The 25,244-nt window shown below is 46.0% G+C and overlaps 1 protein-coding gene across 1 annotated transcript in view; it reads left to right on the forward strand.

The window, feature by feature from the left end:
* The window catches only part of RECK (reversion inducing cysteine rich protein with kazal motifs), a 278,973-nt gene that overhangs the window by 7,653 nt on the left and 246,076 nt on the right, over window positions 1-25,244 (forward strand). The gene's annotated exons all lie outside the window — the stretch shown is intronic.

The following is a 25,244-nucleotide window of genomic DNA, read 5'->3' on the forward strand; positions in this document are numbered from 1 at the left end:
TCTCAAAGAACCTGTTTATTAGTTACAAAGTATCGGCACAATCAAAAGTGAAACCAAGTCTGAATACACAAGTAACAATTTCCCAATTACAAGTTATAATGTCCCATCCACAAAACTATGAAATCAACTATGTTCCCCAATATATTCATTTGGCGGGCTTTTTTATACAACGGCCAGTCCCTGGTTATGGGAGCAGTAGATTACCTTGGTTCCCATAGAAAATTTCCCATTTCCCATAGAAAATTATGTTGACTAATGAAGCACCTGGGCAACCTCCCTCCCTCCGTTCTATGTAGCAACCTAGAATAAGAAGAAAAAATGGCTGAAGCCACTCTCAGTGTAGAGTTGACAGTCAGCCCCTCTTAAAAAGAGAGTCTCCTGTAGGGGAAACAAAAAGCACATTAAGCATTTCCTCGAGGCTTGTGAGGATATTTGTTGTAAATTTTTTGTATTAACCTTTCTGCTTTCACATATGTACGTTTCACCCACGTGACCTTTGACAGTGGATAGCCTTTCCGCTGAATGAGATATTGTAACTTCCCCTTCTACAACCTAGAATCAAGAATTCATTTTATCTCATAACGTGTTTCTCCCTCTACCACTATTGGACCTGGCAGCTTCTTTAGAATAGGTCTTAAAAAGGATTCAGAAACAGACTATAATGGAATACAGGGTGGACTTTCCCTAAAAGCCATGGAAGCTTTAACTCCACGGTAACAGGATTTATGATTTTGGTGATAGGAAAAGGACCCAGAAACTTTGGCCCCAATTTTTTGCTGGGTCTCAAATATTTAGTTGAAAGATAAACCTTTTCCCCAGCATAAAATTGTCTTTGAGGGGAGCGTTTCTTATCAGACAGCTCCTTGTAAACTTAGCGGCTTGGGTTAAGCTTTCGTTACGTTCGTCCAAACACTTTGGAAGGAGGTCACCTACTGATCCAAAGTTTGGGAGGCAGGTGGCTCCTGGAGGTACTCAGGCATAGGCACAAAATCCCTCCCAGTAACTATTTTAAATGGTGTAAGACCAATACTACTGCGCACAGTATTATAGGCTACTTTAGCAAAAGGCAGAAGATCAGCCCAATTAGTCTGCTGGTAATTAACATAGCATATGAGGTACTGCTCTATCATTAAGTTCGCACTTTCAGCTGCCCTATTAGTACTCAGATGAAAAGCCAATGAGAGTCCCTGAGTAGACCTAATAAGCTTAACGAACTCCCCCCAGAACTTCACAGTGAATTGAACCCCTCTGTCTGAAAGAATCCGCTTAGGAGCTCTATGGAGCTGATAGATGTGCTTCAAAAGCATATTGGCCAGTTTCTGAGCAGAGGGAAGCCCTGAAGAAGTGATGAAATGAGCTTGTTTGGAAAATAGATCAACCACAGTCCATATTACAGTATTTCCTTTGGTCTCGGGCAGGAACAATACAGTGGCTGGTACACATGATTTTGGTATTGGTATTGAACATTCCTCTTCAGCGGCTACAGGAGTGTTCCTGCATTGAGGGGCAGCCTCGGCTTGATAGAGGTCTGCCAGGATTATAGCTCCCCCCCTGCGGTATCAGCTTCACAGGTTGGATCAACCTGGACTTTGGCCAAGCCCCTGCCAATGACGCCTCCTCAGTGGCTAGAGCGGTTGCTTGCACTCCGACAGCCGGAGTTCTGTTGTGGCCAGCAACGGCTCCATTATTTTCCTCCATCTTCAAATCTTCGCTGAGTCTTCACCGCTCTCCTAAAGGATGGGTAGGCAGTTGGGGCCCAGCACTCTGGGGAAAAAAAGCAAAAGTTTTAGGAGACTTGGTTTGATATCATGGTTTCAACAGACAGAGATGAATAAAGCAGAACTGAGGTTTGAAAATTCCTCAAAGAACAGGTTTATTAGTTACAAAGTACTGGAATGATCAAAAGTGAAACCAAGTCTGAATACAAGTAACAATTACCCAATTACAAAGTATGCAAGCAACTATGTCCCCCAATATATTCATTTGGTGGGCTTTTTTATACAACGCCCAGTCCCTGGTCGGAGCAGTAGATGACCTTGGTTCCCACAGGACAGAAAATTATTTTGACTAACGAAGCACCTTGGCAACCCCCCCTCCCTCAACCTAGAATGAGAAGAAAAAATGGCTGCAGCCATGCTCATTGTAGAGTTGACAAATATCCCTTAAAAGTTTCAAGCACAAAAGTTCAAAGCTTAAAAGTTCCAAGCTCAGAACCATTCTTTAAGCTTAGCACAAAACATACTATGTTTTTATACTGGAACAAAGCATACCATGCTTTAAGTGTGAACTCTGCTATTTCAATTCATAGTTTTGGGTGCTCCATTGGCTCATGAATGGTTAAAATAAATAAACAGCAAAATGGTTTCTACTATCTTTCTCTTCCATGGTCTAAAAGGATGAGTACACGGTCTAAATTCACTGGTTTGAGCTTCTTTCTAAGTTTTTCAGCTTTTATAATTTGTAAGTAGCAAATGATACTTGCCTTTAGAACTGATAAACTGTAGAAATTGTTCTATCTTTTTTGATGGTCTCATTAATCTACATCTTGCACCATATCACTGTCACTATTTAGAATTAAATCTAGGGTTGCTAAGTTCCTTTGTTCCAACTATTTTAGCCACAGTGATATAGTTATTTATACTTGGTTTTTTATGTGTTTATGTGGTCTGAGCATTATTAAACACATGTTATATAAGGCTTACTGGAGTCCATCATTTTTATAGTAATCTCTTTTTGCTTCCCTAATTTCAGAATTTCAAGATCAATTTCAACATTTGATCAGATGATCAATACCTTTTCCTTAGAACAGATGTGTAGCTAGATATTGGCACTCATCATACTACTATATAAACCCTAAATATATTCTCATTCACAACTAAGTATTCTAATTCTCCCATCTTGTGCTTGGAAACCTCTAGCACATACATGCATACATACATACATACATCTAGCCTTTTGAACTAAATACTGTTATATGTGACAGCAGCTTGGCTGTTTTTGTCAGTGCTTAACATATGTAAACCTCCTTGCTGAGCACTATTGTCAAATCTATTCATTGTGCTCCTTGTTTAACAGACCATATGTTTGGAGTATTATTTTTGAGAATTCTACCCAGGCAGTCCCAATATTCAGTCTGCTAGCTAGCAATCCAAATTTAGTATCTAAGATTGGCCAGTCAGTTTCCACCACTTTTGAACTTTATTTACTGCTTTCTCTTTATCTCCATCTAACAATTTAAATAGATGGTACATTATAGCTTCAGTCTTTGCATCAGCAGGAAAGGCATGATATTTGCAGCCTTTATACCTATCATACTTTCTGTCTGCTTAAGCATTTATATAGCCAGCCATCTTACATTGAACTCCAGGCAGCTCCCAATAAAAACAATTAAAACAACATGAATTTCAAAAGCATAATACATATATCTATAAAAGCCATAAGCATTAAAAACCTGGAACCAAAATTAAGCTTCCAATATCCTTCTTAAATCCTCTCATCCACCTCACCCAATCCCAGCACTTGGAAGAAAAACAAGCTTTTGCTTTTTTGAAGGCTAGGAGAGTGGAGACTTGCCAATCTTTAGAAAGGATGTTTCATAAGGCAGGGGTTGCCACAGAAAAGGCATAATTCCTAAATGCCATAAAAGGGCAATATTTAAGGGAAAGAAGTGTGTCCAATTTCCGAGGTAGGAAGGGTAGCTGGCCTTAGGGAGCGGTAGTCCTATAGATCAGGGCTTTTCAACCTTTTCACTGATTGTACCACTTTTAGGATAAGGCAATATTCAAGCACCACCAGTCATCTAGCAAGGTGTCAAGAACTTGATCAAAAAAAGGGAAAAAAGTGATAACGTACAGGTAGTCCTTGACTTATTGACTTAATTAAGTTCACTTAATGACTGTTCGAAGTTACAACGGCATTGAAAAAAGTCACATAACCATTTTTCACACTTACGACTGTTGCAGCATCCTCAGGGTCATGTGATTTACATTTGGATGCTTGGCAGCTGATTCGTATTTCTGATGTTCACAGTGTCCCAGGGTCATGTGATCCCCCTTTGCAACCTTTTGACAAGCAAAGTCAATGGCTGGGGGGCGCTTGTGGGGACGGCTGTGGGAGGATTCAGGGATCTCCAGTGGAAGGGGTGGGATTGGGGTGGGCACCAGGGCATGGTCCATCAGAGGAGCCTCACCATCTCTCTTGGGCTGTGCGGGGGACTCCTAGACAGTGGTGCGGGCTGCCCAGAGTCCTGGGCAGCGAAGGGCAAGTGCCCAGCCCTGACCCTCGAGCTCCCAGGGCACCAGAACGCTGCAGCTCAACCCAGTCCAGCCCCAGTTTCCTGAGGGGGTGCTGCCTGCACTTACCTCCTCCTTGAGGCTGCTGATGCTGCTGTGCTCACTCTCCTTGGCCAGGTTACTTATGGTGGGTGAAGAAGGCAAAGTGCATGGGTCAGAGGGAGGCCCACTCCCTCTCCATACGAGGAGACCTAGCTTTGTAACCAAAGCATCCGCAGTAGGATGGAAAACCACCAGGTTAGGCCAGGAGGAAGGGGCAAGGGGATGGCAAAAAGGCAACAGGGCTGCTGGTGGCCAAATGCTAAGGCAGGACTTCCCTCAGAGCCTCCTTTCCTCTCATTATAAGCTCCTTCCTTCCTTCTTTCTTTCTTTCTTTCTTTCTTTCTTTCTTTCTTTCTTTCTTTCTTTCTTTCCTTCTTCCCTTCTTCCCTTCTTCCCTTCTTCCCTTTACTTTTTTCCCCTTCCCTCTTCATTCTCCTTTCTTTTTTCTTCCTTCTCCACTTTCCTTCTTTTTTCTTCCTTGTTCTCTTCCCCTTTCCCCTTCTTTTTCTTTGTCTTTCCTCTTTCCCTTTCTCCTTTCCTGTCCCTTCTTGGATGCTCAAATGCAAAAGGGGAAATATATCTCAATGCCTCCTTGCCTTGTGATCAAATGCCACTTTTGCTAGTAGTTTGTGGCCACTTAAAAGATTGAGAAAAACCAGGCTCAGTTTATCCCGTGCTTTCATTTAGTGGGGGCGTCCACAGACCACAGTACAATAAAACGGTCAAAATCATGGCTGTGATAGTTGATCAAAGCTCCTCCGTTTTTTATGTGCAACAGCTTTAGCATTAGGAACAGGAGAGAAGCAGGCAGGCAGGGCACGGAGATCCGGAGACCTGCTGACGTTTGGGGAGGTTTGGGGAGGTGCGCGCGCACCTCCCCAAATCTCCCCAAACTTCGGCAGGTCTCCGGACGGCGGCGGCTTGGGAGAGGTGCGCGCGATCCTGGAAGCACCGAAGCCTCGGCCGCGCGCAAGTCCTCGGTAAGCTCCGGGCGGTCACTTGCTTCGCGTCTCCTGAGGGAAGGGGGGGCGACTGGAGCGGGCGTGTTTCCTCGCCTGCTGGGCGCCGTGATTTGCCCAGGGAACGCGCGGGCCCCGAATGGCAGCGTGGAGCGAGGAAGCGGACAGCCAGGGCTTCCCCGAGAGCCGCGGCCACACAGGGTATTCCTGTGTATTCAGGCTTGCAAAATGGCGGATCGAGCCTCTGCTGGCGGCGGAGGCTTGCAGAACGGCGGATCGGCTTATACTCGAGTCACGAACTTTTTCCAGTTTTTGGGGGTGAAAATGGGGGTCTCGGCTTATACTCGAGTCGGCTTATACTCAAGTATATACGGTAATACATAATCCTTAAAAGGGCTCTCTTGTAAGGACCCTGCCTTGGTGTAATTCAGACTGGAAATATAGCAAAGGAAAATATTTTTCCCCACTCTTTTGTTCTGTTTTCCCATTGGAAATAGCTATTAGCAACACTCAAGGAAGGGATGCTTTCCTAAGAGCTCTCAATTCAAGAATACTAATGTTAACTTCGATTGCCAACAAAGTTCTTCTGTGACAAAAAAAAGGTAAAAGGTAAAGGTTCCCCCGCACATGCATGCTAGTTGTTTCCAACTCTAGGGGCCGATGCTCATCTCCGTTTCAAAGCTGAAGAGCCAGCGCTTGTCCGAGGACATCTCCATGGTCATGTGGCCGGCATGACTAGACGCCAAAGGCGCACGGAACGCTGTTACCTTCCCACCGTAGTGGTCCCTATTTTTCTACTTGCATTTTTACGTGCTTTCGAACTGCTAGGTTGGCAGAAGCTGGGACGAGTAACAGGCGCTCACTCTGTTACGCGGCACTCAGGATTTGACCTGCCAAACTGCCAACCTTCTGATCGACAAGCTCAGCGTCCTAACCCAAATTGCTTTCTCCTTTGAACTGGGGCATTTCCAAGTGAATTGCCCCTTTCTTTCCTCCTTTCTTCCTCTTTCCCTTCCCCTTTTTCTTCCTCCCTCCCTCTTCCTCTTCCCCCTTTTCCTACTTTTCTCCCTCCCCCTTTTTCCTTTTCTTCCTCCTACCCTTCCCCCTTTTCCTTCCTTCTTTTCCCTTTCCTTCTTTCCTCCCCCTTTTTCTTTCCTTACTCCTTTCCTCCCTCCTTTTTTCCTTCCTCCCTCTGTCAACGCTGCAAACATTGGATGTTTTTGCTCTGAATAAAATGAAGCTTGGGGGAGGAGAATGCTAACCCAGTTGTTTAAATAAGATAAGGAATGGCACGCTAGATGACGGAACTGAAGCTTGCATTTTAAGCTAATTGGAGAATGTGATTTATGATGTTTAAATTAAGGGAGGGAATTGTGTTTGATACGATGTGTTCAGGGGAGGAGAATTCAGATTTTGGCATCCATCCATGAGTGCCGATGCTTCGTTCTCATTATTATAGACTTTTTAGAATAAACAATGCCTGAATGTTCTTTGAACTGTCTCTTTAGTCGGAACCATGACATCATGCCCAAATCACCTTTCTTTTCAAACAACCTGGGGGCCTTGAGCCCCAGCCGCTGTCTCTAGCCTTGAGAGAAGCTGGCAAAGATTCAGGGAAAAATCTTCATCATGGGAAAAGAGAAACTGCTCAAAGACGGTGACCTGGCAGCTACTGACACCTCAGAGGAGGAAGTAAAAGACAGCATACTGTGGGAAGATGAGTTTGTGCAGGACTCCCAGTTGTGGGGAGAACCCAAGCAGTTAGGAGAGCTTATCTGGTCATCAGGCTGAAACAACTCCAGCGGAGACTCCAGACGCCTTGAGTCTGCCTTGCTGCCGTCAAAGACTTCAAAAGCAGAATGGTGGAGAGCTACCAGATTGTCTGCCACTGAGAATTGGGGTGAGTGGAAAATGCTGTCTGAAGATCAGACAGCCCTCCAGCCCCAGGAGTCCCCTGCCAGGCTCTCCAGACCCACAGAGACAGAGAGCCCCAGCCTGGGGCCTCTGCAACAATGGGAAGTTTGGGAACCCCTGCAAATGGAAGGCCAGCAACCTCTGAGCTTGCCACAGCTAATAGAGGCAACAGCTTGGGGTGGTGCAGAAGCCTAGAGATCAGAAGCTGGTGGGAGGATGACCACAGTTAGGAGATTGGTCACTGCCCCTGAACTTACAGCAACTGCTGAGGGGCCCGCTAATGAGGGAGACCCAGCAGCCTCCCCTCAGACAACCACAGCAAGTGGGGCAGGAGCAGGGCCTGAACGTGCAATGCCTGGGCATACAGCAGCACCAATGGGTTTGCCAGCAACTTGGGGTTCAACAGCTGCAGTGGGCCCCCCGGCAGCCATTGAATCAACAACCAGGATGGGGCCAGCAGCTACTAGGGGTACAACAGACACAGTGGGTGTCCCAGCAGCTAGTGATGGCTCCACCTTTCAGAGCGACCTTTGATGGGGACCCAGAGAAACTGATTTTTTTCGTCAACCAAGTATGCCCTCATTTGAATCGCTGGGCCTATCTCTACCTGGATCCAGGTGCTATGGTTGATGTGATTGCGTCCAGCGTAGAGGGAGAAGCATCGGAATGGTTAAACAATTTATATAATGAGCAAGCCCCTGAATTGGAGGACCCCCACCTCTTTCTCCTAGGCCTGAGAGAAAAATTTGAGGACCCATACACTGCTCTCAAAGCAGAAGAACAAATCCACAAGATAAAACAAGCTGGCTGGCCTTTCCTGGAGTATGTGCGAGAGTTTCGCAAGGTAGCCGGTCAGATAAAGAGATGGCCTGAGCAATCCATAATTCTTCATTTCAGGGAAGGGTTGGACGATCACCTTTCTCAGGCCTGCATATAACGAGCTGTACCTGACGAGCTGCAAGAATGGTACCGGGCAGCGGTAATATTAGATGTTCAGCTCGCCTGCTATAAGAAGCCTCTCCCACCTGAAGCTGAGTGAGGCCAGAACAACCCGAATGGCAATCATCCCCACGAAAACCTTCAACTACTGTGATGGCTGAAAGACCCAGGCCACCTGTAGCCCCCCAATTAAGTGTTTCCGGTGCGGACAGCAGGGACATCGAGCAGTGAATTGCCCAGTCCCCTACCCCCAATTGCAGAATAGACCAGGACCAGCAGGGAGAAAGAAACTTGTACATCAGCTAATGAGAAAGAAATCCAACTGGATCACGCAGGAACCTGTTGCCCAGGTCACATCCCCCACACGGGAGGATGCTGGGACTTAAGCTGGATCTGCCCCAGTTCTACCCTCTTTTGACAGCGGCAATGAGGGAGAGAGCGACCCGATGGTGAGCCGACACGTTCCACCTTTCTCACTACCTACCAAGCTCATCCCTAAGTCAGGTAAGCAGGTAGAAAGAAGTCTCCACTGAGACGAGAGAATGAGGCGTTGGAGCGCTCCGCGAAGTATGGGGCGGTGGAAGCTTGCCGCCCATTTTCTCGGCGAAGACTTCTTTCGGGGGATCCAGCCTCTGCCGCCCCCTTCTCTCAGCTGCCCAGCTGAGAGAAGGGGGTGACAGAGGCTGGATCCCCCGAAAGAAGTCTCCGCTGAGACGAGAGAATGAGGCGTTGGAGCGCTCCGCGAAGTATGGGGCGGTGAAAGCTTGCCGCCCATTTTCTTGGCGAAGACTTCTTTCGAGGGATCCAGCCTCTGCCGCCCCCTTCTCTCAGCTGCCCAGCTGAGAGAAGGGGGTGACAGAGGCTGGATCCCCCGAAAGAAGTCTCCGCTGAGACGAGAGAATGAGGCGTTGGAGCGCTCCGCGAAGTATGGAGCGGTGGAAGCTTGCCGCCCATTTTCTCGGCGAAGACTTCTTTCGGGGGATCCAGCCTCTGCCGCCCCTTTCTCTCAGCTGCCCAGCTGAGAGAAGGGGGTGACAGAGGCTGGATCCCCCGAAAGAAGTCTCCGCTGAGACGAGAGAATGAGGCGTTGGAGCGCTCCGCGAAGTATGGAGCGGTGGAAGCTTGCCGCCCATTTTCTCGGCGAAGACTTCTTTCGGGGGATCCAGCCTCTGCCGCCCCTTTCTCTCAGCTGCCCAGCTGAGAGAAGGGGGTGACAGAGGCTGGATCCCCCGAAAGAAGTCTCCGCTGAGACGAGAGAATGAGGCGTTGGAGTGCTCCGCGAAGTATGTGTTAAGGAATTTGTTGTGCAGAGGTCTCCTTGTGCTACCAAAGAGTTGCACAGACAAGGAAGGGTACTGAGAGCAGCAAGAGTCACACAAGAGTACACTGAGTTGTAAAAGCAAAAAGTATTTTACTTTGAGGTAGTGTAAAAACAAAAATGCACAGTCAAAAACAAACAGTCCAGGTCATAAACAATAGCAATAGTCCAAGGAGTAATCCAAACTACAAAGTCTTCTTACCGGTCCAGAGGTCAATACACAGTTCAAGTTTACAACAGTAGTAAACCAACAGCAGAGCAAAAACAGTAATAGTAGAGATCAGTGAATTCAGAGAGAGAGAGAAGCTACGTTCCTAGCTTCCTCTTATGGCCATGAGAACACTTACACACCCATTGGCCAATTAGCTTCTTAATGTCATAGCATTATGGTTAATATATTTTCAACCCAACATTGTAGGCTAACACCATATGCCTAACATTCTCCCCTTTGGGTAGAATAATATATAACTCTTACAATCTTATGCACATTCTTTCACAATTAGCATTGTGTTTCACAGCACTTTGTACCTTCGTAAAATGGTCTGCAATATTTACATCAGATGAACAATACTCTAGCTGTATTAATTTATGTTTGACACATTGTCTGACATTTAAATAATGAAGATCAGTATGTTTAGATCTTGTTCTTACTGCAGAATTATTAGCCATCTTTATCGCAGCTTGATTGTCCTCATACACAATAAATGGATCATTTACATTTAAACCCATATCTAACAATAATTGTTTGTACACTAGCAGTTCTGTACATAACACTGATAAACATGAAAATTCAGCCTCCATTGTAGATAAGCTTATGTGCTTTTGTCTAATGGACTTCCATCCAATCAAAGAATCACCCAACATTATAGCCAACCCTGAAGTAGATTTATGAGTGTTTGAATCAGAGGCAAAACTTGCATCTGCATATGCAGTAAGGATTAACTCATGATTTGGCTCTAAATATAACGAGTAGTGAATAGTTTGCTTCAAATACCTTAATACTCGTTTATTTATTTATTTATTTTTATTTTATTACATTTATATACCGCCCTTTCCCTGAGGACTCAGGGCGGTTTACAGGGAATTAAAAACCAAAAATACAAAAGTTAAAACCAGTTTAAAAAAGATTAAATTTAACCCTGTGCAACTAAAACCCCAATTAAAATAAATTAATCCTCAGCCTGGGCCAGAGAGCTCGAAGAGCCAGGTCTTCAGGCCCCGACGGAATAAACGGAGGTCGGGGGCAGTCCTCAGCTCCACTGGCAGCTGGTTCCAGAGGTCAGGTGCCCCCACTGAGAAGGCCCTATCCCTGGGCGTTACCCGCCGGCAATCTCTTACCGGTGGGACCCTGAGCAGACCCTCCCTGTGGGAGCGCACTGGACGAAGGGCAGTTGATGCTGGCAGCAGGTGTTCCCTCAAGTACCCCGGACCCAAGCCATGTAGGGCTTTATAGGTAATAACCAGCACCTTGAATTTCACCCGGAGGGCAACCGGAAGCCAATGCAGCTCGCGGAGTAGAGGTGTTACATGGGAGTATCGGGAGACCCCCATTACAACTCGCGCGGCCGCATTCTGCACCAGTTGAAGCCTCCGAGTGGTCCTCAAGGGCAGCCCCATGTAGAGAGCGTTACAGTAGTCCAAACGGGAGGTCACGAGCACATGAGTAACTGTGCGTAGGGCATCTCGGTCCAGATAGGGACGCAACTGGCGCACCAGGCGAACCTGGGCAAAAGCCCCCCTGGTCACGGCTCCTATGTGGTCTTCAAAATTGAGTCGTGAATCAAGGAGGATGCCCAACTTGCGAGCCCTATCAATGGGGGGGTAACACCTCACCCCCTATCGTTAGAGATGGAATAGTCTGGTTGACCCGAGATGCCGATATGCACAGCCACTCAGTCTTGGCGGGATTGAGACGAAGCCTGTTTCTCCCCATCCAGACCTGGACCGCCTCCAGGAACCGGGACATCACGGCGAGGGCATCGCTGGGTTGGTTCGGGGTGGAAAGAAAAAGTTGGGTATCATCAGCGTACTGATGATACCCCACCCCGAAACCCCGAATGATCTCGCCCAGCGGCTTCATATAGATGTTGAACAGGAGGGGCGAGAGAACCGACCCCTGAGAAACTCCACAAATGAGAGACCTCGGGGCGGATCTCTGCCCTCCCGTCAACACCGACTGCGAGCGGCCCAGGAGATAGGAGGAGAACCACTGTAAAATGGTGCCTCCCACTCCCAACCCCCTGAGACGCCGCAGCAGGATACCATGGTCGATGGTATCGAAAGCCGCTGAGAGATCTAATAGGACCAGGACAGAGGAGCAACCCCTGTCCCTAGCCCTCCAGAGATCATTCACCAGCGCGACCAATGCCGTCTCCGTGCTGTGTCTGGGTCTGAAACCCGATTGGTACGGGTCCAGATAATCAGTTTCCTCCAGGAACAGAGGAAGTTGATGCACCACCACACTCTCAACAACCTTCGCCAAAAAGCGAAGGATGGAGACTGGACGATAGTTATTTAAAACAGCCGGGTCCAAAGCAGGCTTCTTGAGGAGGGGTCTCACCACCGCCTCCTTCGAGCCGGCAGGGAAGACACCCTCCTTCAAAGAAGCAGTTATTACTGCATGGAACCAGCCTCGTGTCGCCTCCCGGTCCGCATAAGCTAGCCAGGAGGGGCACGGATCCAACAAACAGGTGGTGGTGCTCAGTCTCCCCATGATCCTGTCCACATCATCAGGGGAAACAGGGTCGAACTCAGTCCAGATAACATGCTGAAGACCGCCCGATTCCTCCACATTAGACTCTGCCCAGTCAGAGTCCAGACCGGTCCGAATCTGAGCGATTTTGTCCGCCAGATGATGACTAAACTTCTCGGCTCGTCCCCGCAAGGGATCCTCCCTCACCTCCTGGTTAAGGAGGGAGCGAGTTACCCTAAACAGGGCGGCCGGGCGATTATCTGCGGACGCAATAAGGGCAGCAAAGTAGTTAGACTTCGCCGTCCTCATCGCCGCAAGATAAGACCTTATAAAGGTTCTTAACTGCAATCGGTCAGATTCGGCTCGGCTGGACCTCCAACCGCTCTCTAGACCTCGTCTCCGACGCTTCATCTCCCAGAGCTGCACAGAGAACCATGGGGCCCAACGGGATCTGCGCCGGGTCAGAGGTCGCAAGGGTACAACGCAGTCAAGTGCCCCGGCGGCCGCCGTTTCCCAGGCATCCACCAGAGCATCGACTGGGCTGTGGGTAAGGGTGATGGGTATAGGCCCAAGCGCCCTCTGGAACTGTTCCGGGTCCATTAGGCGCCTGGGGCGGAACCACCTGGTCGGTTCCACCACCCAGCGGCGGGGGGGTGGCATAACGGAAAACCAGCCGCAGGAGGTAATGATATGACCACGACAGGGGGGTAATGGTTGGTGAACCCCCTCCCAGATCATCCAACCACTGTCCAGATAGGAACACCAGGTTGAGAGTATGATCCCCCACGAGTCGGGCCCTCAATAACTTGGGTCAGGCCCATGGCCGTCATGGAGGCCATGAACTCCCAAGCTAACTCAGACGACCCTCCCAGTGACGGCAGGTTGAAGTCACCCAGGACTATAAGCCTGGGGAACTCCACTGCCAGCCCTGGGAGAGTGTCGAGCAGCTCGGGCAGGGCTATTGCCACACAGCCGGGAGCCAGGTATGTGAGCAACAAGCCAAACTGAGCCCGAGGACCACATCTCAAGAGGAGGGATTCACTCCCGGCCATCTGGACAATGGTGGCCTCCTGCGGACACAGAGTCTCCCGAATAACCACTGCCACCCCACCACCCCTGCCCTGAGCCTGTGGCTGGTGTAGCACCCGGAAACCTGGAGGGCATAACTCGGTCAGAGGCACCCCTCCCTCCGAACCCAACCAAGTTTCCGTAATGCACACTAGATCCGCGCATTCCTCCTCGATCAGATCATGAATGAGGGGAGCTTTGTTAATGACGGATCTAGCGTTAAAATAAACCAGCCTGAGCTCAGGGACCTGATCACCCTCATCCCCGGGTAGGAGGGTGCTAACCGGAGGGTCGGAGCGCGCCACCGCTCGGAGATAGCGGGGGCGCGATCCCGGGTGTTGATATGGCCCTCCGTGCAAGCACCTGCTGCCATTCCCTATCGTCGTGGGGATTTGAAGCCCCACCCCCACATTCCCAGAACCAGCAGCCACCGACCCCGTCCCGTCAGGACCCCTATCAGGCCCAGACTGAGTGCCGGTTAAAGATTCCCTCCCCACCCTCCTCCCCCTCCCCCTCCCTAACCTTTTAAAATAACCGGCTAAAAATTTTATCAGGGGCCTCTTAGCACGTCTCAACTCGAGGCCCCCATCTAAGCTGATTGCCAGTGTCTAACAGTTGGATTATTGTTGTACCTAGCTAATTGGTTTACACAGTAAGAAATATCAGGTCTAGTCCAATTACTCAGATATATAAGACTTCCTATCAAAGATTGGTATATCATCTTATCAAATACAGGACTCTCAACATTAGTGTCCTTAAAATCCATAGCCATAGGAGTTTTTGCTGGTTTACACATTTCCATATTGTATCTCTTTAATAACTGAGATATTTTACTGGCTTGCGACACCTTAACACCCCTATTCGTTTTCACAATATCTAACCCCAAATAGTGGCTTATTTTCCCAAGATTTCTAATTGTGAATTTATTTTCCAATCTTGAAATGATGGTTTGTGCTTCTAACTCAGTTTTTGTTATTATTGCAATATCATCTGTGAATAATAAAAGAAAAGATAATGCTCTGTTGTGTTCTCTTCTAAACAAACAAAGATCAGCATTACTGGCTACAAAACCTAATGCACTTAACTCATGAACTATACATTTATTCCACTCATAGCCTGATTGTTTCAATCCATAGAGGCTTTTCTTTAACTCCCAACAATCATGGTCTCTATCATTAGTCAATCCTGGTGGTATTCTTAAATAAATAGTATGTTGCAATGGCCCCTTCATGGATTACTGCCTTGTCGTGGCGAAGGGGCTTGCGTAATTCAATGAAGCTATGAGCTATGCCGTGCAGGGCCACCCAAGACGGACAGGTCATAGCTGAGAGTTCTGACAAAACGTGATCCACTGGAGAAGAAAATGGCAACCCACTCCAGTATCTTTGCCATGAAAACCCTATGGACAGTACCAAAAGGCAAAACGATATGACGCTGGAAGATGAGCCCCTCAGGTCGGAAGGCGTCCAATATGCTACTGGGGAAGAGCAGAGGGCTAGTACTAGTAGCGCCAGAAAGAATGAAGCGACTGGGCCAAAGCCGAAAGGACGCTCAGCTGTGGATATGGTGGTGAAAGGAAACTCCGATGCTGTAAAGATTTTTTCTCCATAGGAACCTGGAATGTAAGATCCATGAATCAAGGCAAGCTGGATGTGGTCAAACAAGAGATGACAAGACTGAACATCGACATCTTAGGTATCAGCGAACTAAAATGGACAGGAATGGGTGAATTTAATTCAGATGACCATCAGGTATACTACTGCGGGCAAGAATCCCTCAGAAGAAATGGAGTAGCCTTCATAGTCAATAAAAGAGTAGGAAAATCAATACTGGGATACAATCCTCAAAATGTCAGAATGATCTCAGTTCGAATCCAAGGCAAACCATTCAATATCACAGTAGTCCAAGTCTATGCCCCAACCACCAGTGCTGAAGAGGATGAAATTGACCGGTTCTATGAAGCCCTACAGCACCTTATAGAAGTAACACCAAAAAATGATGTCCTTATCATCATGGGGGATTGGAATGCTAAACTAGGAAGCCAAAAGATAACTAGAATAACAGTCAAGTTTGGCCTTGGAGTACAAAATGAAGCAGGGCACAGGCTGATAGAATTTTGTCAAGAGAATACGATGGTCATAGCAAACACTCTTTTCCAACAACCCAAGAGACGGCTCTACACATGGACATCACCAGACGGTCAACACAGAAATCAGATTGACTATATGCTCTGCAGCCAAAGATGGAGAAGCTCTATACAGTCGGTAAAAACAAGACCAGGAGCTGACTGTGGCTCAGACCATGAGCTTCTCCTTGCAAAGTTTAGGCTTAAACTGAAGAAAGTAGGGAAAAGCACTAGGCCAGTCAGGTATGAATTAAATCATATCCCTGTTGAATATACAGTAAAGGTGACAAATAGATTTAAGGAATTAGATCTGATAGACAGAGTGCCTGAAGAACTATGGACAGAGGTTCGCGACATTGTACAACAGGTAGCAACCAAAACCATCCCAAAGAAAAAGAAATGCAAGAAAGCAAAATGGTTGTCTGAGGAAGCTTTGCAAATAGCTGAGGAAAGGAGGGAAGCGAAAGGCAAGGGAGAAAAACATAGATATGCCCAATTGAATGCAGAATTCCAGAGAATAGCTAGAAGAGATAAGAATGCCTTCTTAAATGAACAGTGCAAAGAAATAGAAGAAAACAATAGAATAGGGAGGACCAGAGATCTTTTCAAGAAAATTGGAGAGATGAAGGGAACGTTTAATGCAAAAATGGGCATGATAAAGGACCAAAATGGCAGGGACCTAACAGAGGCAGAAGAGATTAAGAAGAGGTGGCAAAATTACACAGAAGAACTATACAAGAATGAGCTTAACGTCCCAGATAATCACAATGAGGTGGTCACTGACCTCGAGCCAGACATCCTAGAATGTGAGGTGAAGTGGGCCTTAGAAAAGCTGAGCAACAACAAAGCTAGTGGAGGTGACAGTATTCCAGCTGAGCTATTCAAAATCTTAAAAGACAGTGCAGTAAAAGTGCTACACTCAATTTGCCAGCAAATTTGGAACAGTGGCCACAGGATTGGAAAAGATCAGTTTACATTCCAATTCCAAAGAAAGGCAGTGCCAAAGAATGTTCAAACTATCGCACCATTGCACTCATTTCTCATGCTAGTAAAGTCATGCTTAAAATCCTACAAGCTAGACTTCAGCAGTATGTGGATCGAGAACTACCAGAAGTACAGGCAGGATTTCGAAGAGGCAGAGGAACTAGAGATCAAATTGCCAACATACGCTGGATCATGGAGAAAGCTAGGGAGTTCCAGAAAAACATCATCTTCTGCTTCATTGACTATACTAAAGCCTTTGATTGTGTGGATCATAACAAACTGTGGCAAGTTCTTAAAGAGATGGGAGTACCAGACCATCTTATTTGTCTCTTGAGAAACCTATATGCGGGTCAAGAAGCAACAGTGAGAACTGGACACGGAACCACTGATTGGTTCAAAATTGGGAAAGGCGTCTGGCAAGGCTGTATACTGTCGCCCTGCCTATTTAACTTATATGCAGAGCACATCATGAGAAAGGCAGGGCTAGATGAATCAAAAGTTGGAATTAAGATTGCCGGAAGAAATATCAACAACCTAAGATACGCAGATGATACCACTCTAATGGCAGAAAGTGAAGAAGAACTAAAGAGCCTCTTGTTGCGGGTGAAGAAGGAGAGTGCAAAACTTGGGTTGAAACTTAACATTAAGAAAACCAAGATCATGGCATCTGGCCCTCTCAATTCCTGGCAAATAGATGGGGAAGAAATGGAGGTAGTGACAGATTTTGTTTTCCTGGGCTCCAAGATCACTGCAGATGGGGACTGTAGCCAAGAAATTAAAAGACGCTTGCTGCTGGGGAGGAAAGCCATGGCAAATCTAGACAGCACACTAAAAAGCAGAGACATCACCCTGTCATCAAAAGTGCGTATAGTCAAGGCTATGGTCTTCCCAGTTGCAATGTATGGCAGTGAAAGTTGGACCATAAGAAATGCTGAGCAACAAAGAATTGAGGCCTTTGAACTATGGTGCTGGAGAAGACTCCTGCGAGTCCCTTGGACTGCAAGGCGATCAAACCGGTCAGTCCTAGAGGAGATCAATCCTGACTGCTCTTTAGAAGGCCAGATCCTGAAGCTAAAACTCAAATACTTTGGCCACCTAATGAGAAGGAAGGACTCACTGGAGAAGAGCCTAATGCTGGGAAAGATCGAGGGCAATAGAAGAAGGGGACGACAGAGAATGAGGTGGCTGGATGGAGTCACTGAAGCAGTAGGCATGAGCTTAAATGGACTCCAGAAGATGGTAGAAGACAGGAAGGCCTGGAGGAATGTTGTCCATAGGGTCGCAATGGGTCGGACACGACTTCGCAGCTAACAACAACAAATGTTGCAATGGAGCATGTAAATATGCAGTTTCAACATCTACATGGTTAACCATACAGTATATTGGTTTTTAGCCGCCCATACTAAAGCTGCTCTTAAAGTAGTTGCCCTCAGACTGGGTGCAAACACCTCATCATAATCCTCAGTAGTTTGGGCAAAACCTTGTGCAACCAAACATGCCTTATGGGTTATAGTTCCATCTACACCCTTCTTTATTTTATATATCCATTTACAACCTATAGCTTGCTCACCAGGTGGCAGTTTTGCTTTCTCATAGACCTTAAGATCCTGCAAAGACTTCAACTCCCTGTTCATTGCAGGTTTCCATGATGCCTGTTCCTTTTCAGGATACATCCTGATCTCATCATAGTTAGAAGGTACTGAACTAACTTGACATATTATACTAGCTTCATAGCGATCAGGTGGACATCTGATTCGTGTTGAACGCCAAGGAATTACAGGGCTTTGAATTTCTGACTCCTTTCCTTCCTCTGATTCATCCTTTATCTCCCCTATCTCCTCTTCATCTTTTATATTTACAGGAGATGTATTATCATTACTAGTTACGTTATCATGGAAGTCCTCAAACACTAGAGGATCAGTATTAACAGTTTCTTGCTCTAACCTATCCCAACCAACATGCTCAAGGAATTTTGCACTAGTACTGTTATATACATTAGTTGTGCCTCGTTCCCAGAAACGATAGGATCTGTGGTTAGCTTCGTAACCTACAAAGTATAATTGCCTAGCCCTATGTTGGCCTTTACTCCTGAGTTGTGCAGGAATGTGGACCCAAGCTGGGGTGCCAAATGTGTGCAGGTAATCAAGGTTTGGTTTTCTACCATGCCATATTGTATATGGTATTTTACCAGTAGAAATATTAACAACTATATTCAGAACATGGTTTGCACATTTTGCTGCCTCCCCCCACAGTCTATCTGTTAAGCCTGAATCTTTTAACATGGTTCTCATCATGGCTTGTAATGTTTGCCCACATCTCTCAACAAATGCATTATGTTGAGGCCTATAAGGGGCTGAACGTTTATGCTCAATGCCAGCAGATTCTAACATATCAACAAAGCGCTTATTTGTAAATTCAGTACCATTATCAGTAATTATGCACTGAACCTTTCTCTTTGTTTTTCTCTCCACGAACTTCAGCCAGTTTGCAAATTGTTGGAAAGTGTCTGCCTTTGACTTAAGCAGATAACAAAATCCATAACGAGAGTAGTGGTCCAATATACTTAAAACATAACATGACCCTCCTAAACTTGGTTTCATGGGTCCAATTAAATCAGCAAACACAACTTCCAAAGGTACAGTTGTTTTGAAGCTGTTTAACCTGTTTGCAGGAGTTGCCTTACTCTTTTCCTGATTACAGGCATTGCAATTCAGGTACTTACTACATGGCTTCAGTTTAAGTCCTTCTACTAACTCAACTGTTTTACGTAGTGAGTTAAAGTTTACATGCCCTAATCGCCTATGCAATAAATGTATGCACTCATCATGTGGCTTCTTGTTCTCACATATTGAGTTAGCTTTAACTGTACTAACCTGGTTACTTGTGAGAATGAATAAACCATTTTTCAAATTAGCAGTTACACAGGTTCCATTCCTCTCAATAGTGCATTGCTCCCCTCTGAATGTTACCACAAACCCAACCTTAACCAATTCCCTTACAGATAGCAGGTTGAATCTTAGTTTAGGTATATATAACATAGGTATCTGTTCATCAATGCATGGACAATAGGAATTACCTTCACCAGAGGCCTTCATCCTCCAACCGTTGGCTAATGAAACATATTGGTTGCTTTTTTTCATAGTAATAAACCTCTTTTTCACTTTGGTAATGCATTGTGAAGCCCCACTATCAACAACCCACAATTCATTATTTTTGGATGTTGGTTCACCAGAAATAGCCAAACCAATGCTCTTCTTAGCCTTCCCACTGCTATTCACATTCTGTTTTTTACCCTTTCTACAGGATTTGGCTATATGCCCTCTAGCCCCACAAGAATAACATTTCTTGATATTGTAAGCAGTGGTGAATGGCTGCTCCTCTTGTGGCTGTCTCTCTCAGCTGGTCTTTGTCACGCCTTCTTCTGGACTCTTCCAGCAGTCTCCCAGTAATGTTAGTCAATGTCAGTTCCTCTCTGGTCAGGACTTCCAAAGAAGAAACATACCCATCAAAACTCTCATCCAAAGATGACAGAATAATGTAGACCTGATGCAACTCTGAAAAAATCAGCTCCTTTTCAAGAATGCCTAACATTCTCCCCTTTGGGTAGAATAATATATAACTCTTACAATCTTATGCACATTCTTTCACAATTAGCATTGTGTTTCACAGCACTTTGTACCTTCGTAAAATAGTCTGCAATATTTACATCAGATGAACAATACTTTAGCTGTATTTAATTTATCTTTGACACATTGTCTGACATTTAAATAACGTCATAGCAATACGTCATAGCATTATGGTTAATATATTTTCAACCCAACATTGTAGGCTAGCACCATATGCCTAACAGTATGGGGCGGTGGAAGCTTGCCGCCCATTTTCTCAGCGAAGATTTCTTTCGGGGGATCCAGCCTCTGCCGCCCCTTTCTCTCAGCTGCCCAGCTGAGAGAAGGGGGTGACAGGCTGGATCCCCCGAAAGAAGTCTCCGCTGAGACGAGAGAATGAGGCGGTGGAGCGCTCCGCCAAGTATGGGGCAGTGGAGGCTTGCCACCCATTCTCTCGGCAGAGACTTCTTTCGGGGGATCCAGCCTCTGCCACGCCGCACCGCGCCAACAGCAAGCCACCCCATTCTCTCGGCAGAGCGCTCCACTGCCCCATTCTCTCAGCGGCTTGCTGCCCCATTCTCTCTTCTCGACAGAGCCCAACTGAGAAAAGGGGGCGACAGAGGCAGGATCCCCCAAAAGAATTCTCCACCGAGATGAGAGAATGGGGTGGCAAGCCGCCGAGAGAATGGGGCGGTGGAGTGCTCCGCCGAGAGAATGGGGTGGCTTGCTGTTTTCTCGGTGCAGCACGGCAGAGGCTGGATCTCCCGAAAGACGTCTCTGCTGAGATGAGAGAACGGGGTGGCAAGCCGCCGAGAGAATGGGGCAGTGGAGTGCTCCGCCGAGAGAATGGGGCGGCTTGCTGTTTTCTCGGTGCAGCACGGCAGAGGCTGGATCTCCCGAAAGACGTCTCTGCTGAGATGAGAGAACGGGGTGGCAAGCTGCCGAGAGAATGGGGCGGTGGAGCACTCCGCCGAAAGAATGGGGTGGTGGAGGCTGGATCCCCCGAAAGACGTCTCTGCTGAGATGAGAGAACGGGGTGGCAAGCTGCCGAGAGAATGGGGCGGTGGAGCGCTCCGCTGAGAGAATGGGGTGGTGGAGGCTTGCCGCCCATTCTCTCTGCAGAGACTTCTTTTGGGGGATCCAGCCTCTGCCACGCCGCACCGCGCCAACAGCAAGCCACCCCATTCTTTCGGAGCGTTCCACTGCCCCATTCTCTCAGCGGCTTGCTGCCCCATTCTCTCGTCTCGGCAGAGCCCAACTGAGAAAAGGGGGCGACAGAGGCTGGATCCCCCGAAAGAAGTCTCTGTCGAGAGAATGGGCGGCAAGCCTCCACCACCCCATTCTCTCAGCGGAGCGCTCCACCGCCCCATTCTCTTGGTAGCTTGCCACCCCGTTCTCTCAGAGACGTCTTTCGGGGGATCCAGCCTCCACCACCCCATTCTCTTGGCAGAGCGCTCCACCGGCCCATTCTCTCGGCAGCTTGCCACCCCGTTCTCTCATCTCAGCAGAGAACGTCTTTCGGGAGATCCAGCCTCTGCCGTGCTGCACCGAGAGAATAGCAAGCCACCCCATTCTCTCGGCGGAGCACTCCACCTCCCCATTCTCTCGGTGGCTTGCCACCCCGTTCTCTCATCTCAGCAGAGACGTCTTTCGGGGAATCCAGCCTCCAGCTGCTGCATTTCCCAGCCTCGGCTTATACTCGAGTCAATAACTTTTCCAGTTTTGGGGGGTAAAATTAGGGGTCTCGGCTTATACTCGAGTCGGCTTATACTCAAGTATATACGGGTAATTTTTTTTTCTAGCATCAGCTAAATTAGACATTACATTGAGAAAAATATTTCTCATTTCTTTCCTGTTACCTTTATTGATTTCATTGCAGAGATGTTAACATAGGAAATATATTATTAAGTTGTCTAATTTTACCTTCCAAAAGACAGAAGTAGATGAAAAATATGAGGTTCTTTCCTGTTGACTTTTTTGAATGAGCTGTTTTACATTCTAAAAGTTTAGTTCCTAAAGAAGTAACCTTGTAAATAATTTTAATGTCCTCCTCTAGTGCAGGATAGGCAACTTTGGCTCTTTTATGACTGAAGGACTTCAACTCCTAGAATTCCTGAGCCAGCATGGCTCATCTTGGAAACCTCTCTCTTTCCCCTCAGCGTGACTGGCTCAGGATTTCTGGGAGTTGAAGTCCATGAGTCTTAAAAAAGAGCCAAGATTGCCTACTCCTAAAGCCAATAGAGTGAGCTTTTTTTTTTTTTGCAAAAAAAAGGTGCTGGAATGCCGTTCTTAGGTTCTATGAGAAAAAAGCCCTGTGTTTATATAAATCTATATCTTACTACATTTAATGTGACATGTAATTCTGGATGCTACATTTAGAAGTGATGTTGCTGAACTGGGAAATGTGTAAAAAAAGGCCAAAAAAAAAGAAGAGGAGGAGGATGCAAGGATGAAGCAACTGTTGTGTGGAAAGTATAATAGTTGGAGCTTTTTATCTTAGAAAAAGATTAGGTTTGTATGGGAGTGATAGATGACAGAGTTGGAATTATACTTGGTTTAGAAAGCCTCGATAACAAGAAGTTTTCTTTCCTGTCTCCAAATACTAGAATTTGGACTTAATTTTGGAAGATAAAAGATAATCCATCATAAATAAAGTGATATATGACCCCTGTTTTTTCTTCCATTCATTTGTGTCCAGTTCTCAGTGACTGCCTGGATAAGTCTCCGCAGTTTTCTCAGTGTCAAGGTAAAAATCACCTTTGTAGAGGGTGAAGGACCGTGCTTCAGAGAATGCATGATGTGCATGCAGGAAGGCAATAAAAACACGACGCATAATCTTACTAAGTACCTTTTACTTACAAAAATATAAAAACTAAATATATAAACTAAATATATATTATAAAAGAGCTAGTTAACTACATCCTAACGTAACAGACAGTAACAGCAAAGTGAATAAAACAATAAAGATAACCACTGAGAACTTTTTCTAGACATGCACACTAAACAGACTGAAACCATAACATAACTAGTCATATGGGATTCACTATGGTTACCAGATAAGTTATCACAACAGGTGCAGAGAGCAGGGGAAAATGTACAGTTAGAAATGAACTTTCTGACGAACAAAAAAAAATGTGCAGTGACATTCCCCTTCTTTCGTCAGCAAAGTGAAGACTCAAGTAAGGCACATCTTCTCACGCAGATACTCATGCTGGGCTGTAGGAAGTGGTTTGTTCAGCATATCAGCAATTTGATCACGTGTAGGCACATACTGTAATGTCACAAAACCTTGTTTAACCAGTTGCCTTATGTTTTGATATCGGATGTCAATGTGTCTGGACCTTGAACCTGTAAAACGTGTTTCAGAAATATAAACCACAGATTCATTATCTTCCATCACTGTGATCGGTTGAATCGGATGTGTCCAGATATCTGTGACTAAAGCATCAAACCAGGTTAAAGAATTGCATGCATCAGACACACAAGCATACTCAGCTTCTGTAGAGGAACAAGAAACAAAATTCTGTTTACGCACATGCCAGTAAACAGGACAACCATTTAAGAACATCATGTAACCTGATGTACTTTTCCGTGACTTCTTATCACTCGCCCAATCGGAATCTGCATAACAACATAACTCTGCATATTCAGTATGTGTGGGTTCCAACAACAACTTCATGTCTTTGGTGTGTTTTAGATACCTCAATAACTTTTTAACACATGTCCAATGAAACTGTTTTGCCTTGCCTACGTGTCGTGATAAAAGATTAACACTAAGTGCAATGTCGGGTCTAGTCCAACTACTAATATACAGCAGCGACCCAATGACTGAGCGATATAGTGTTTAATCTTCGAACTCAGGACTTGGTTGATGTGCCAAAATGTGAAAGTCAGTTTGCATGGGTATACTCACAGGCTTAGCGTCCTCCATGTTACAGTGATGTAACAGTTGTTCAATCTTCTCTTCTTGTGTGATACTAAACCCCTTCTGAGTTTTAGCAATTTGAACACCTAAATAAGTGTTAATACATCCTAAACACTTCAAAGTGAAAAACTTTTGTAAAGCTTTAGCAAAAACCTCACTCATCTGCTTATTTGGACCAATATAAACAATATCATCGACATAAACAAGAATTATCTCATACCTATTACCGGATCTTTTAGTAAACACGCATTCATCTGTTTCGGACTTAATAAAGCCCATTGAATTTAGTTTGTCAGAAAGACATAAGTACCACATTAAACCAGACTGTTTCAGACCATAAAGACTTTTGTGTAGAAACCAGGTAGCCCCTTCTTGCTGTCGGAAACCTGGAGGACCTTTCACGTAGATGTCCTCGTCAAGATCAGCGTGTAGATAAGCCGTTTCAACGTCAAACTGGAAAACCTCTAGGCCAAGGATAGTTGCAGTGGCTAAAGCAATTTTCACACTTTCAGTCCACACTGTGGGTGAGTATGTCTTTGTATAGTCCTCAGGATAACGTTGAGCGAAACCCTGGGCTACGAGTCTGGCCTTGTACAACGACTCACCATTCGGCTTCTTTTTGATCCTGTAGACCCATCAAGTACCAATAACTTTCTTGTTTGCTGGAGGGCTTGCAGGCGTAAACACTTGAAGTTTCTTTAGACTGTCCATTTCAGCCTGCATTGCCTCAAACCATTTATCTTGTTCTGATTCAGGAAGATGTTTGATCTGTGTGAACTTCTCAGGTGGAAGTGTAACATTACAAATCAAAGGTACAGGTGTTTTTGTTACTTGCCACGAATACCGTTTTGGAGGGATTCCCTTTGTGGTCCTCTTGGAACGTCTCGGGCCAACCGTCCATTCTTCTTCCGTGTCGTCCTCGTCTTCATCATCGTCGACAGCAGCAACATCAGCGGCTTGCGAAGACGGAACAGTAGGTTGAGAAGAACTCATGGAAGGAACATTATCCTGTGAATCTTGAGCATCAGGTTGCGTGGCATCAGCAACATCATCTCTAGGAAAATAAACTCCAGGATCGTTAGAATGAATCCTGGACCAGTCAGCATCTTCCTCAAAAGTAGCAGATTGTGAAACCACAATAACATCATGAGAGTCAATGTATTTGCTCCATTTTGAATTATCATCAATGCCCATAAATCTCATCCTTTTTGCTGCAGGACCCCCTTTCTTTCTTTGGGCTAAAGGAATATTGACCATAGCATAGGAACCAAAAACATGGAGATGTGAGAGATCAGGCTTGTGTCCATACAACATGAAATAAGGGGTCTGATTTATCACACTACTCCAAGTACGGTTGATGATATGATTAGCATATTTGATA

The sequence above is a fragment of the Vipera ursinii genome (genome assembly GCF_947247035.1).
Source record: "Vipera ursinii genome assembly, chromosome: Z".
In the NCBI taxonomy this organism is placed as follows: domain Eukaryota; kingdom Metazoa; phylum Chordata; class Lepidosauria; order Squamata; family Viperidae; genus Vipera; species Vipera ursinii.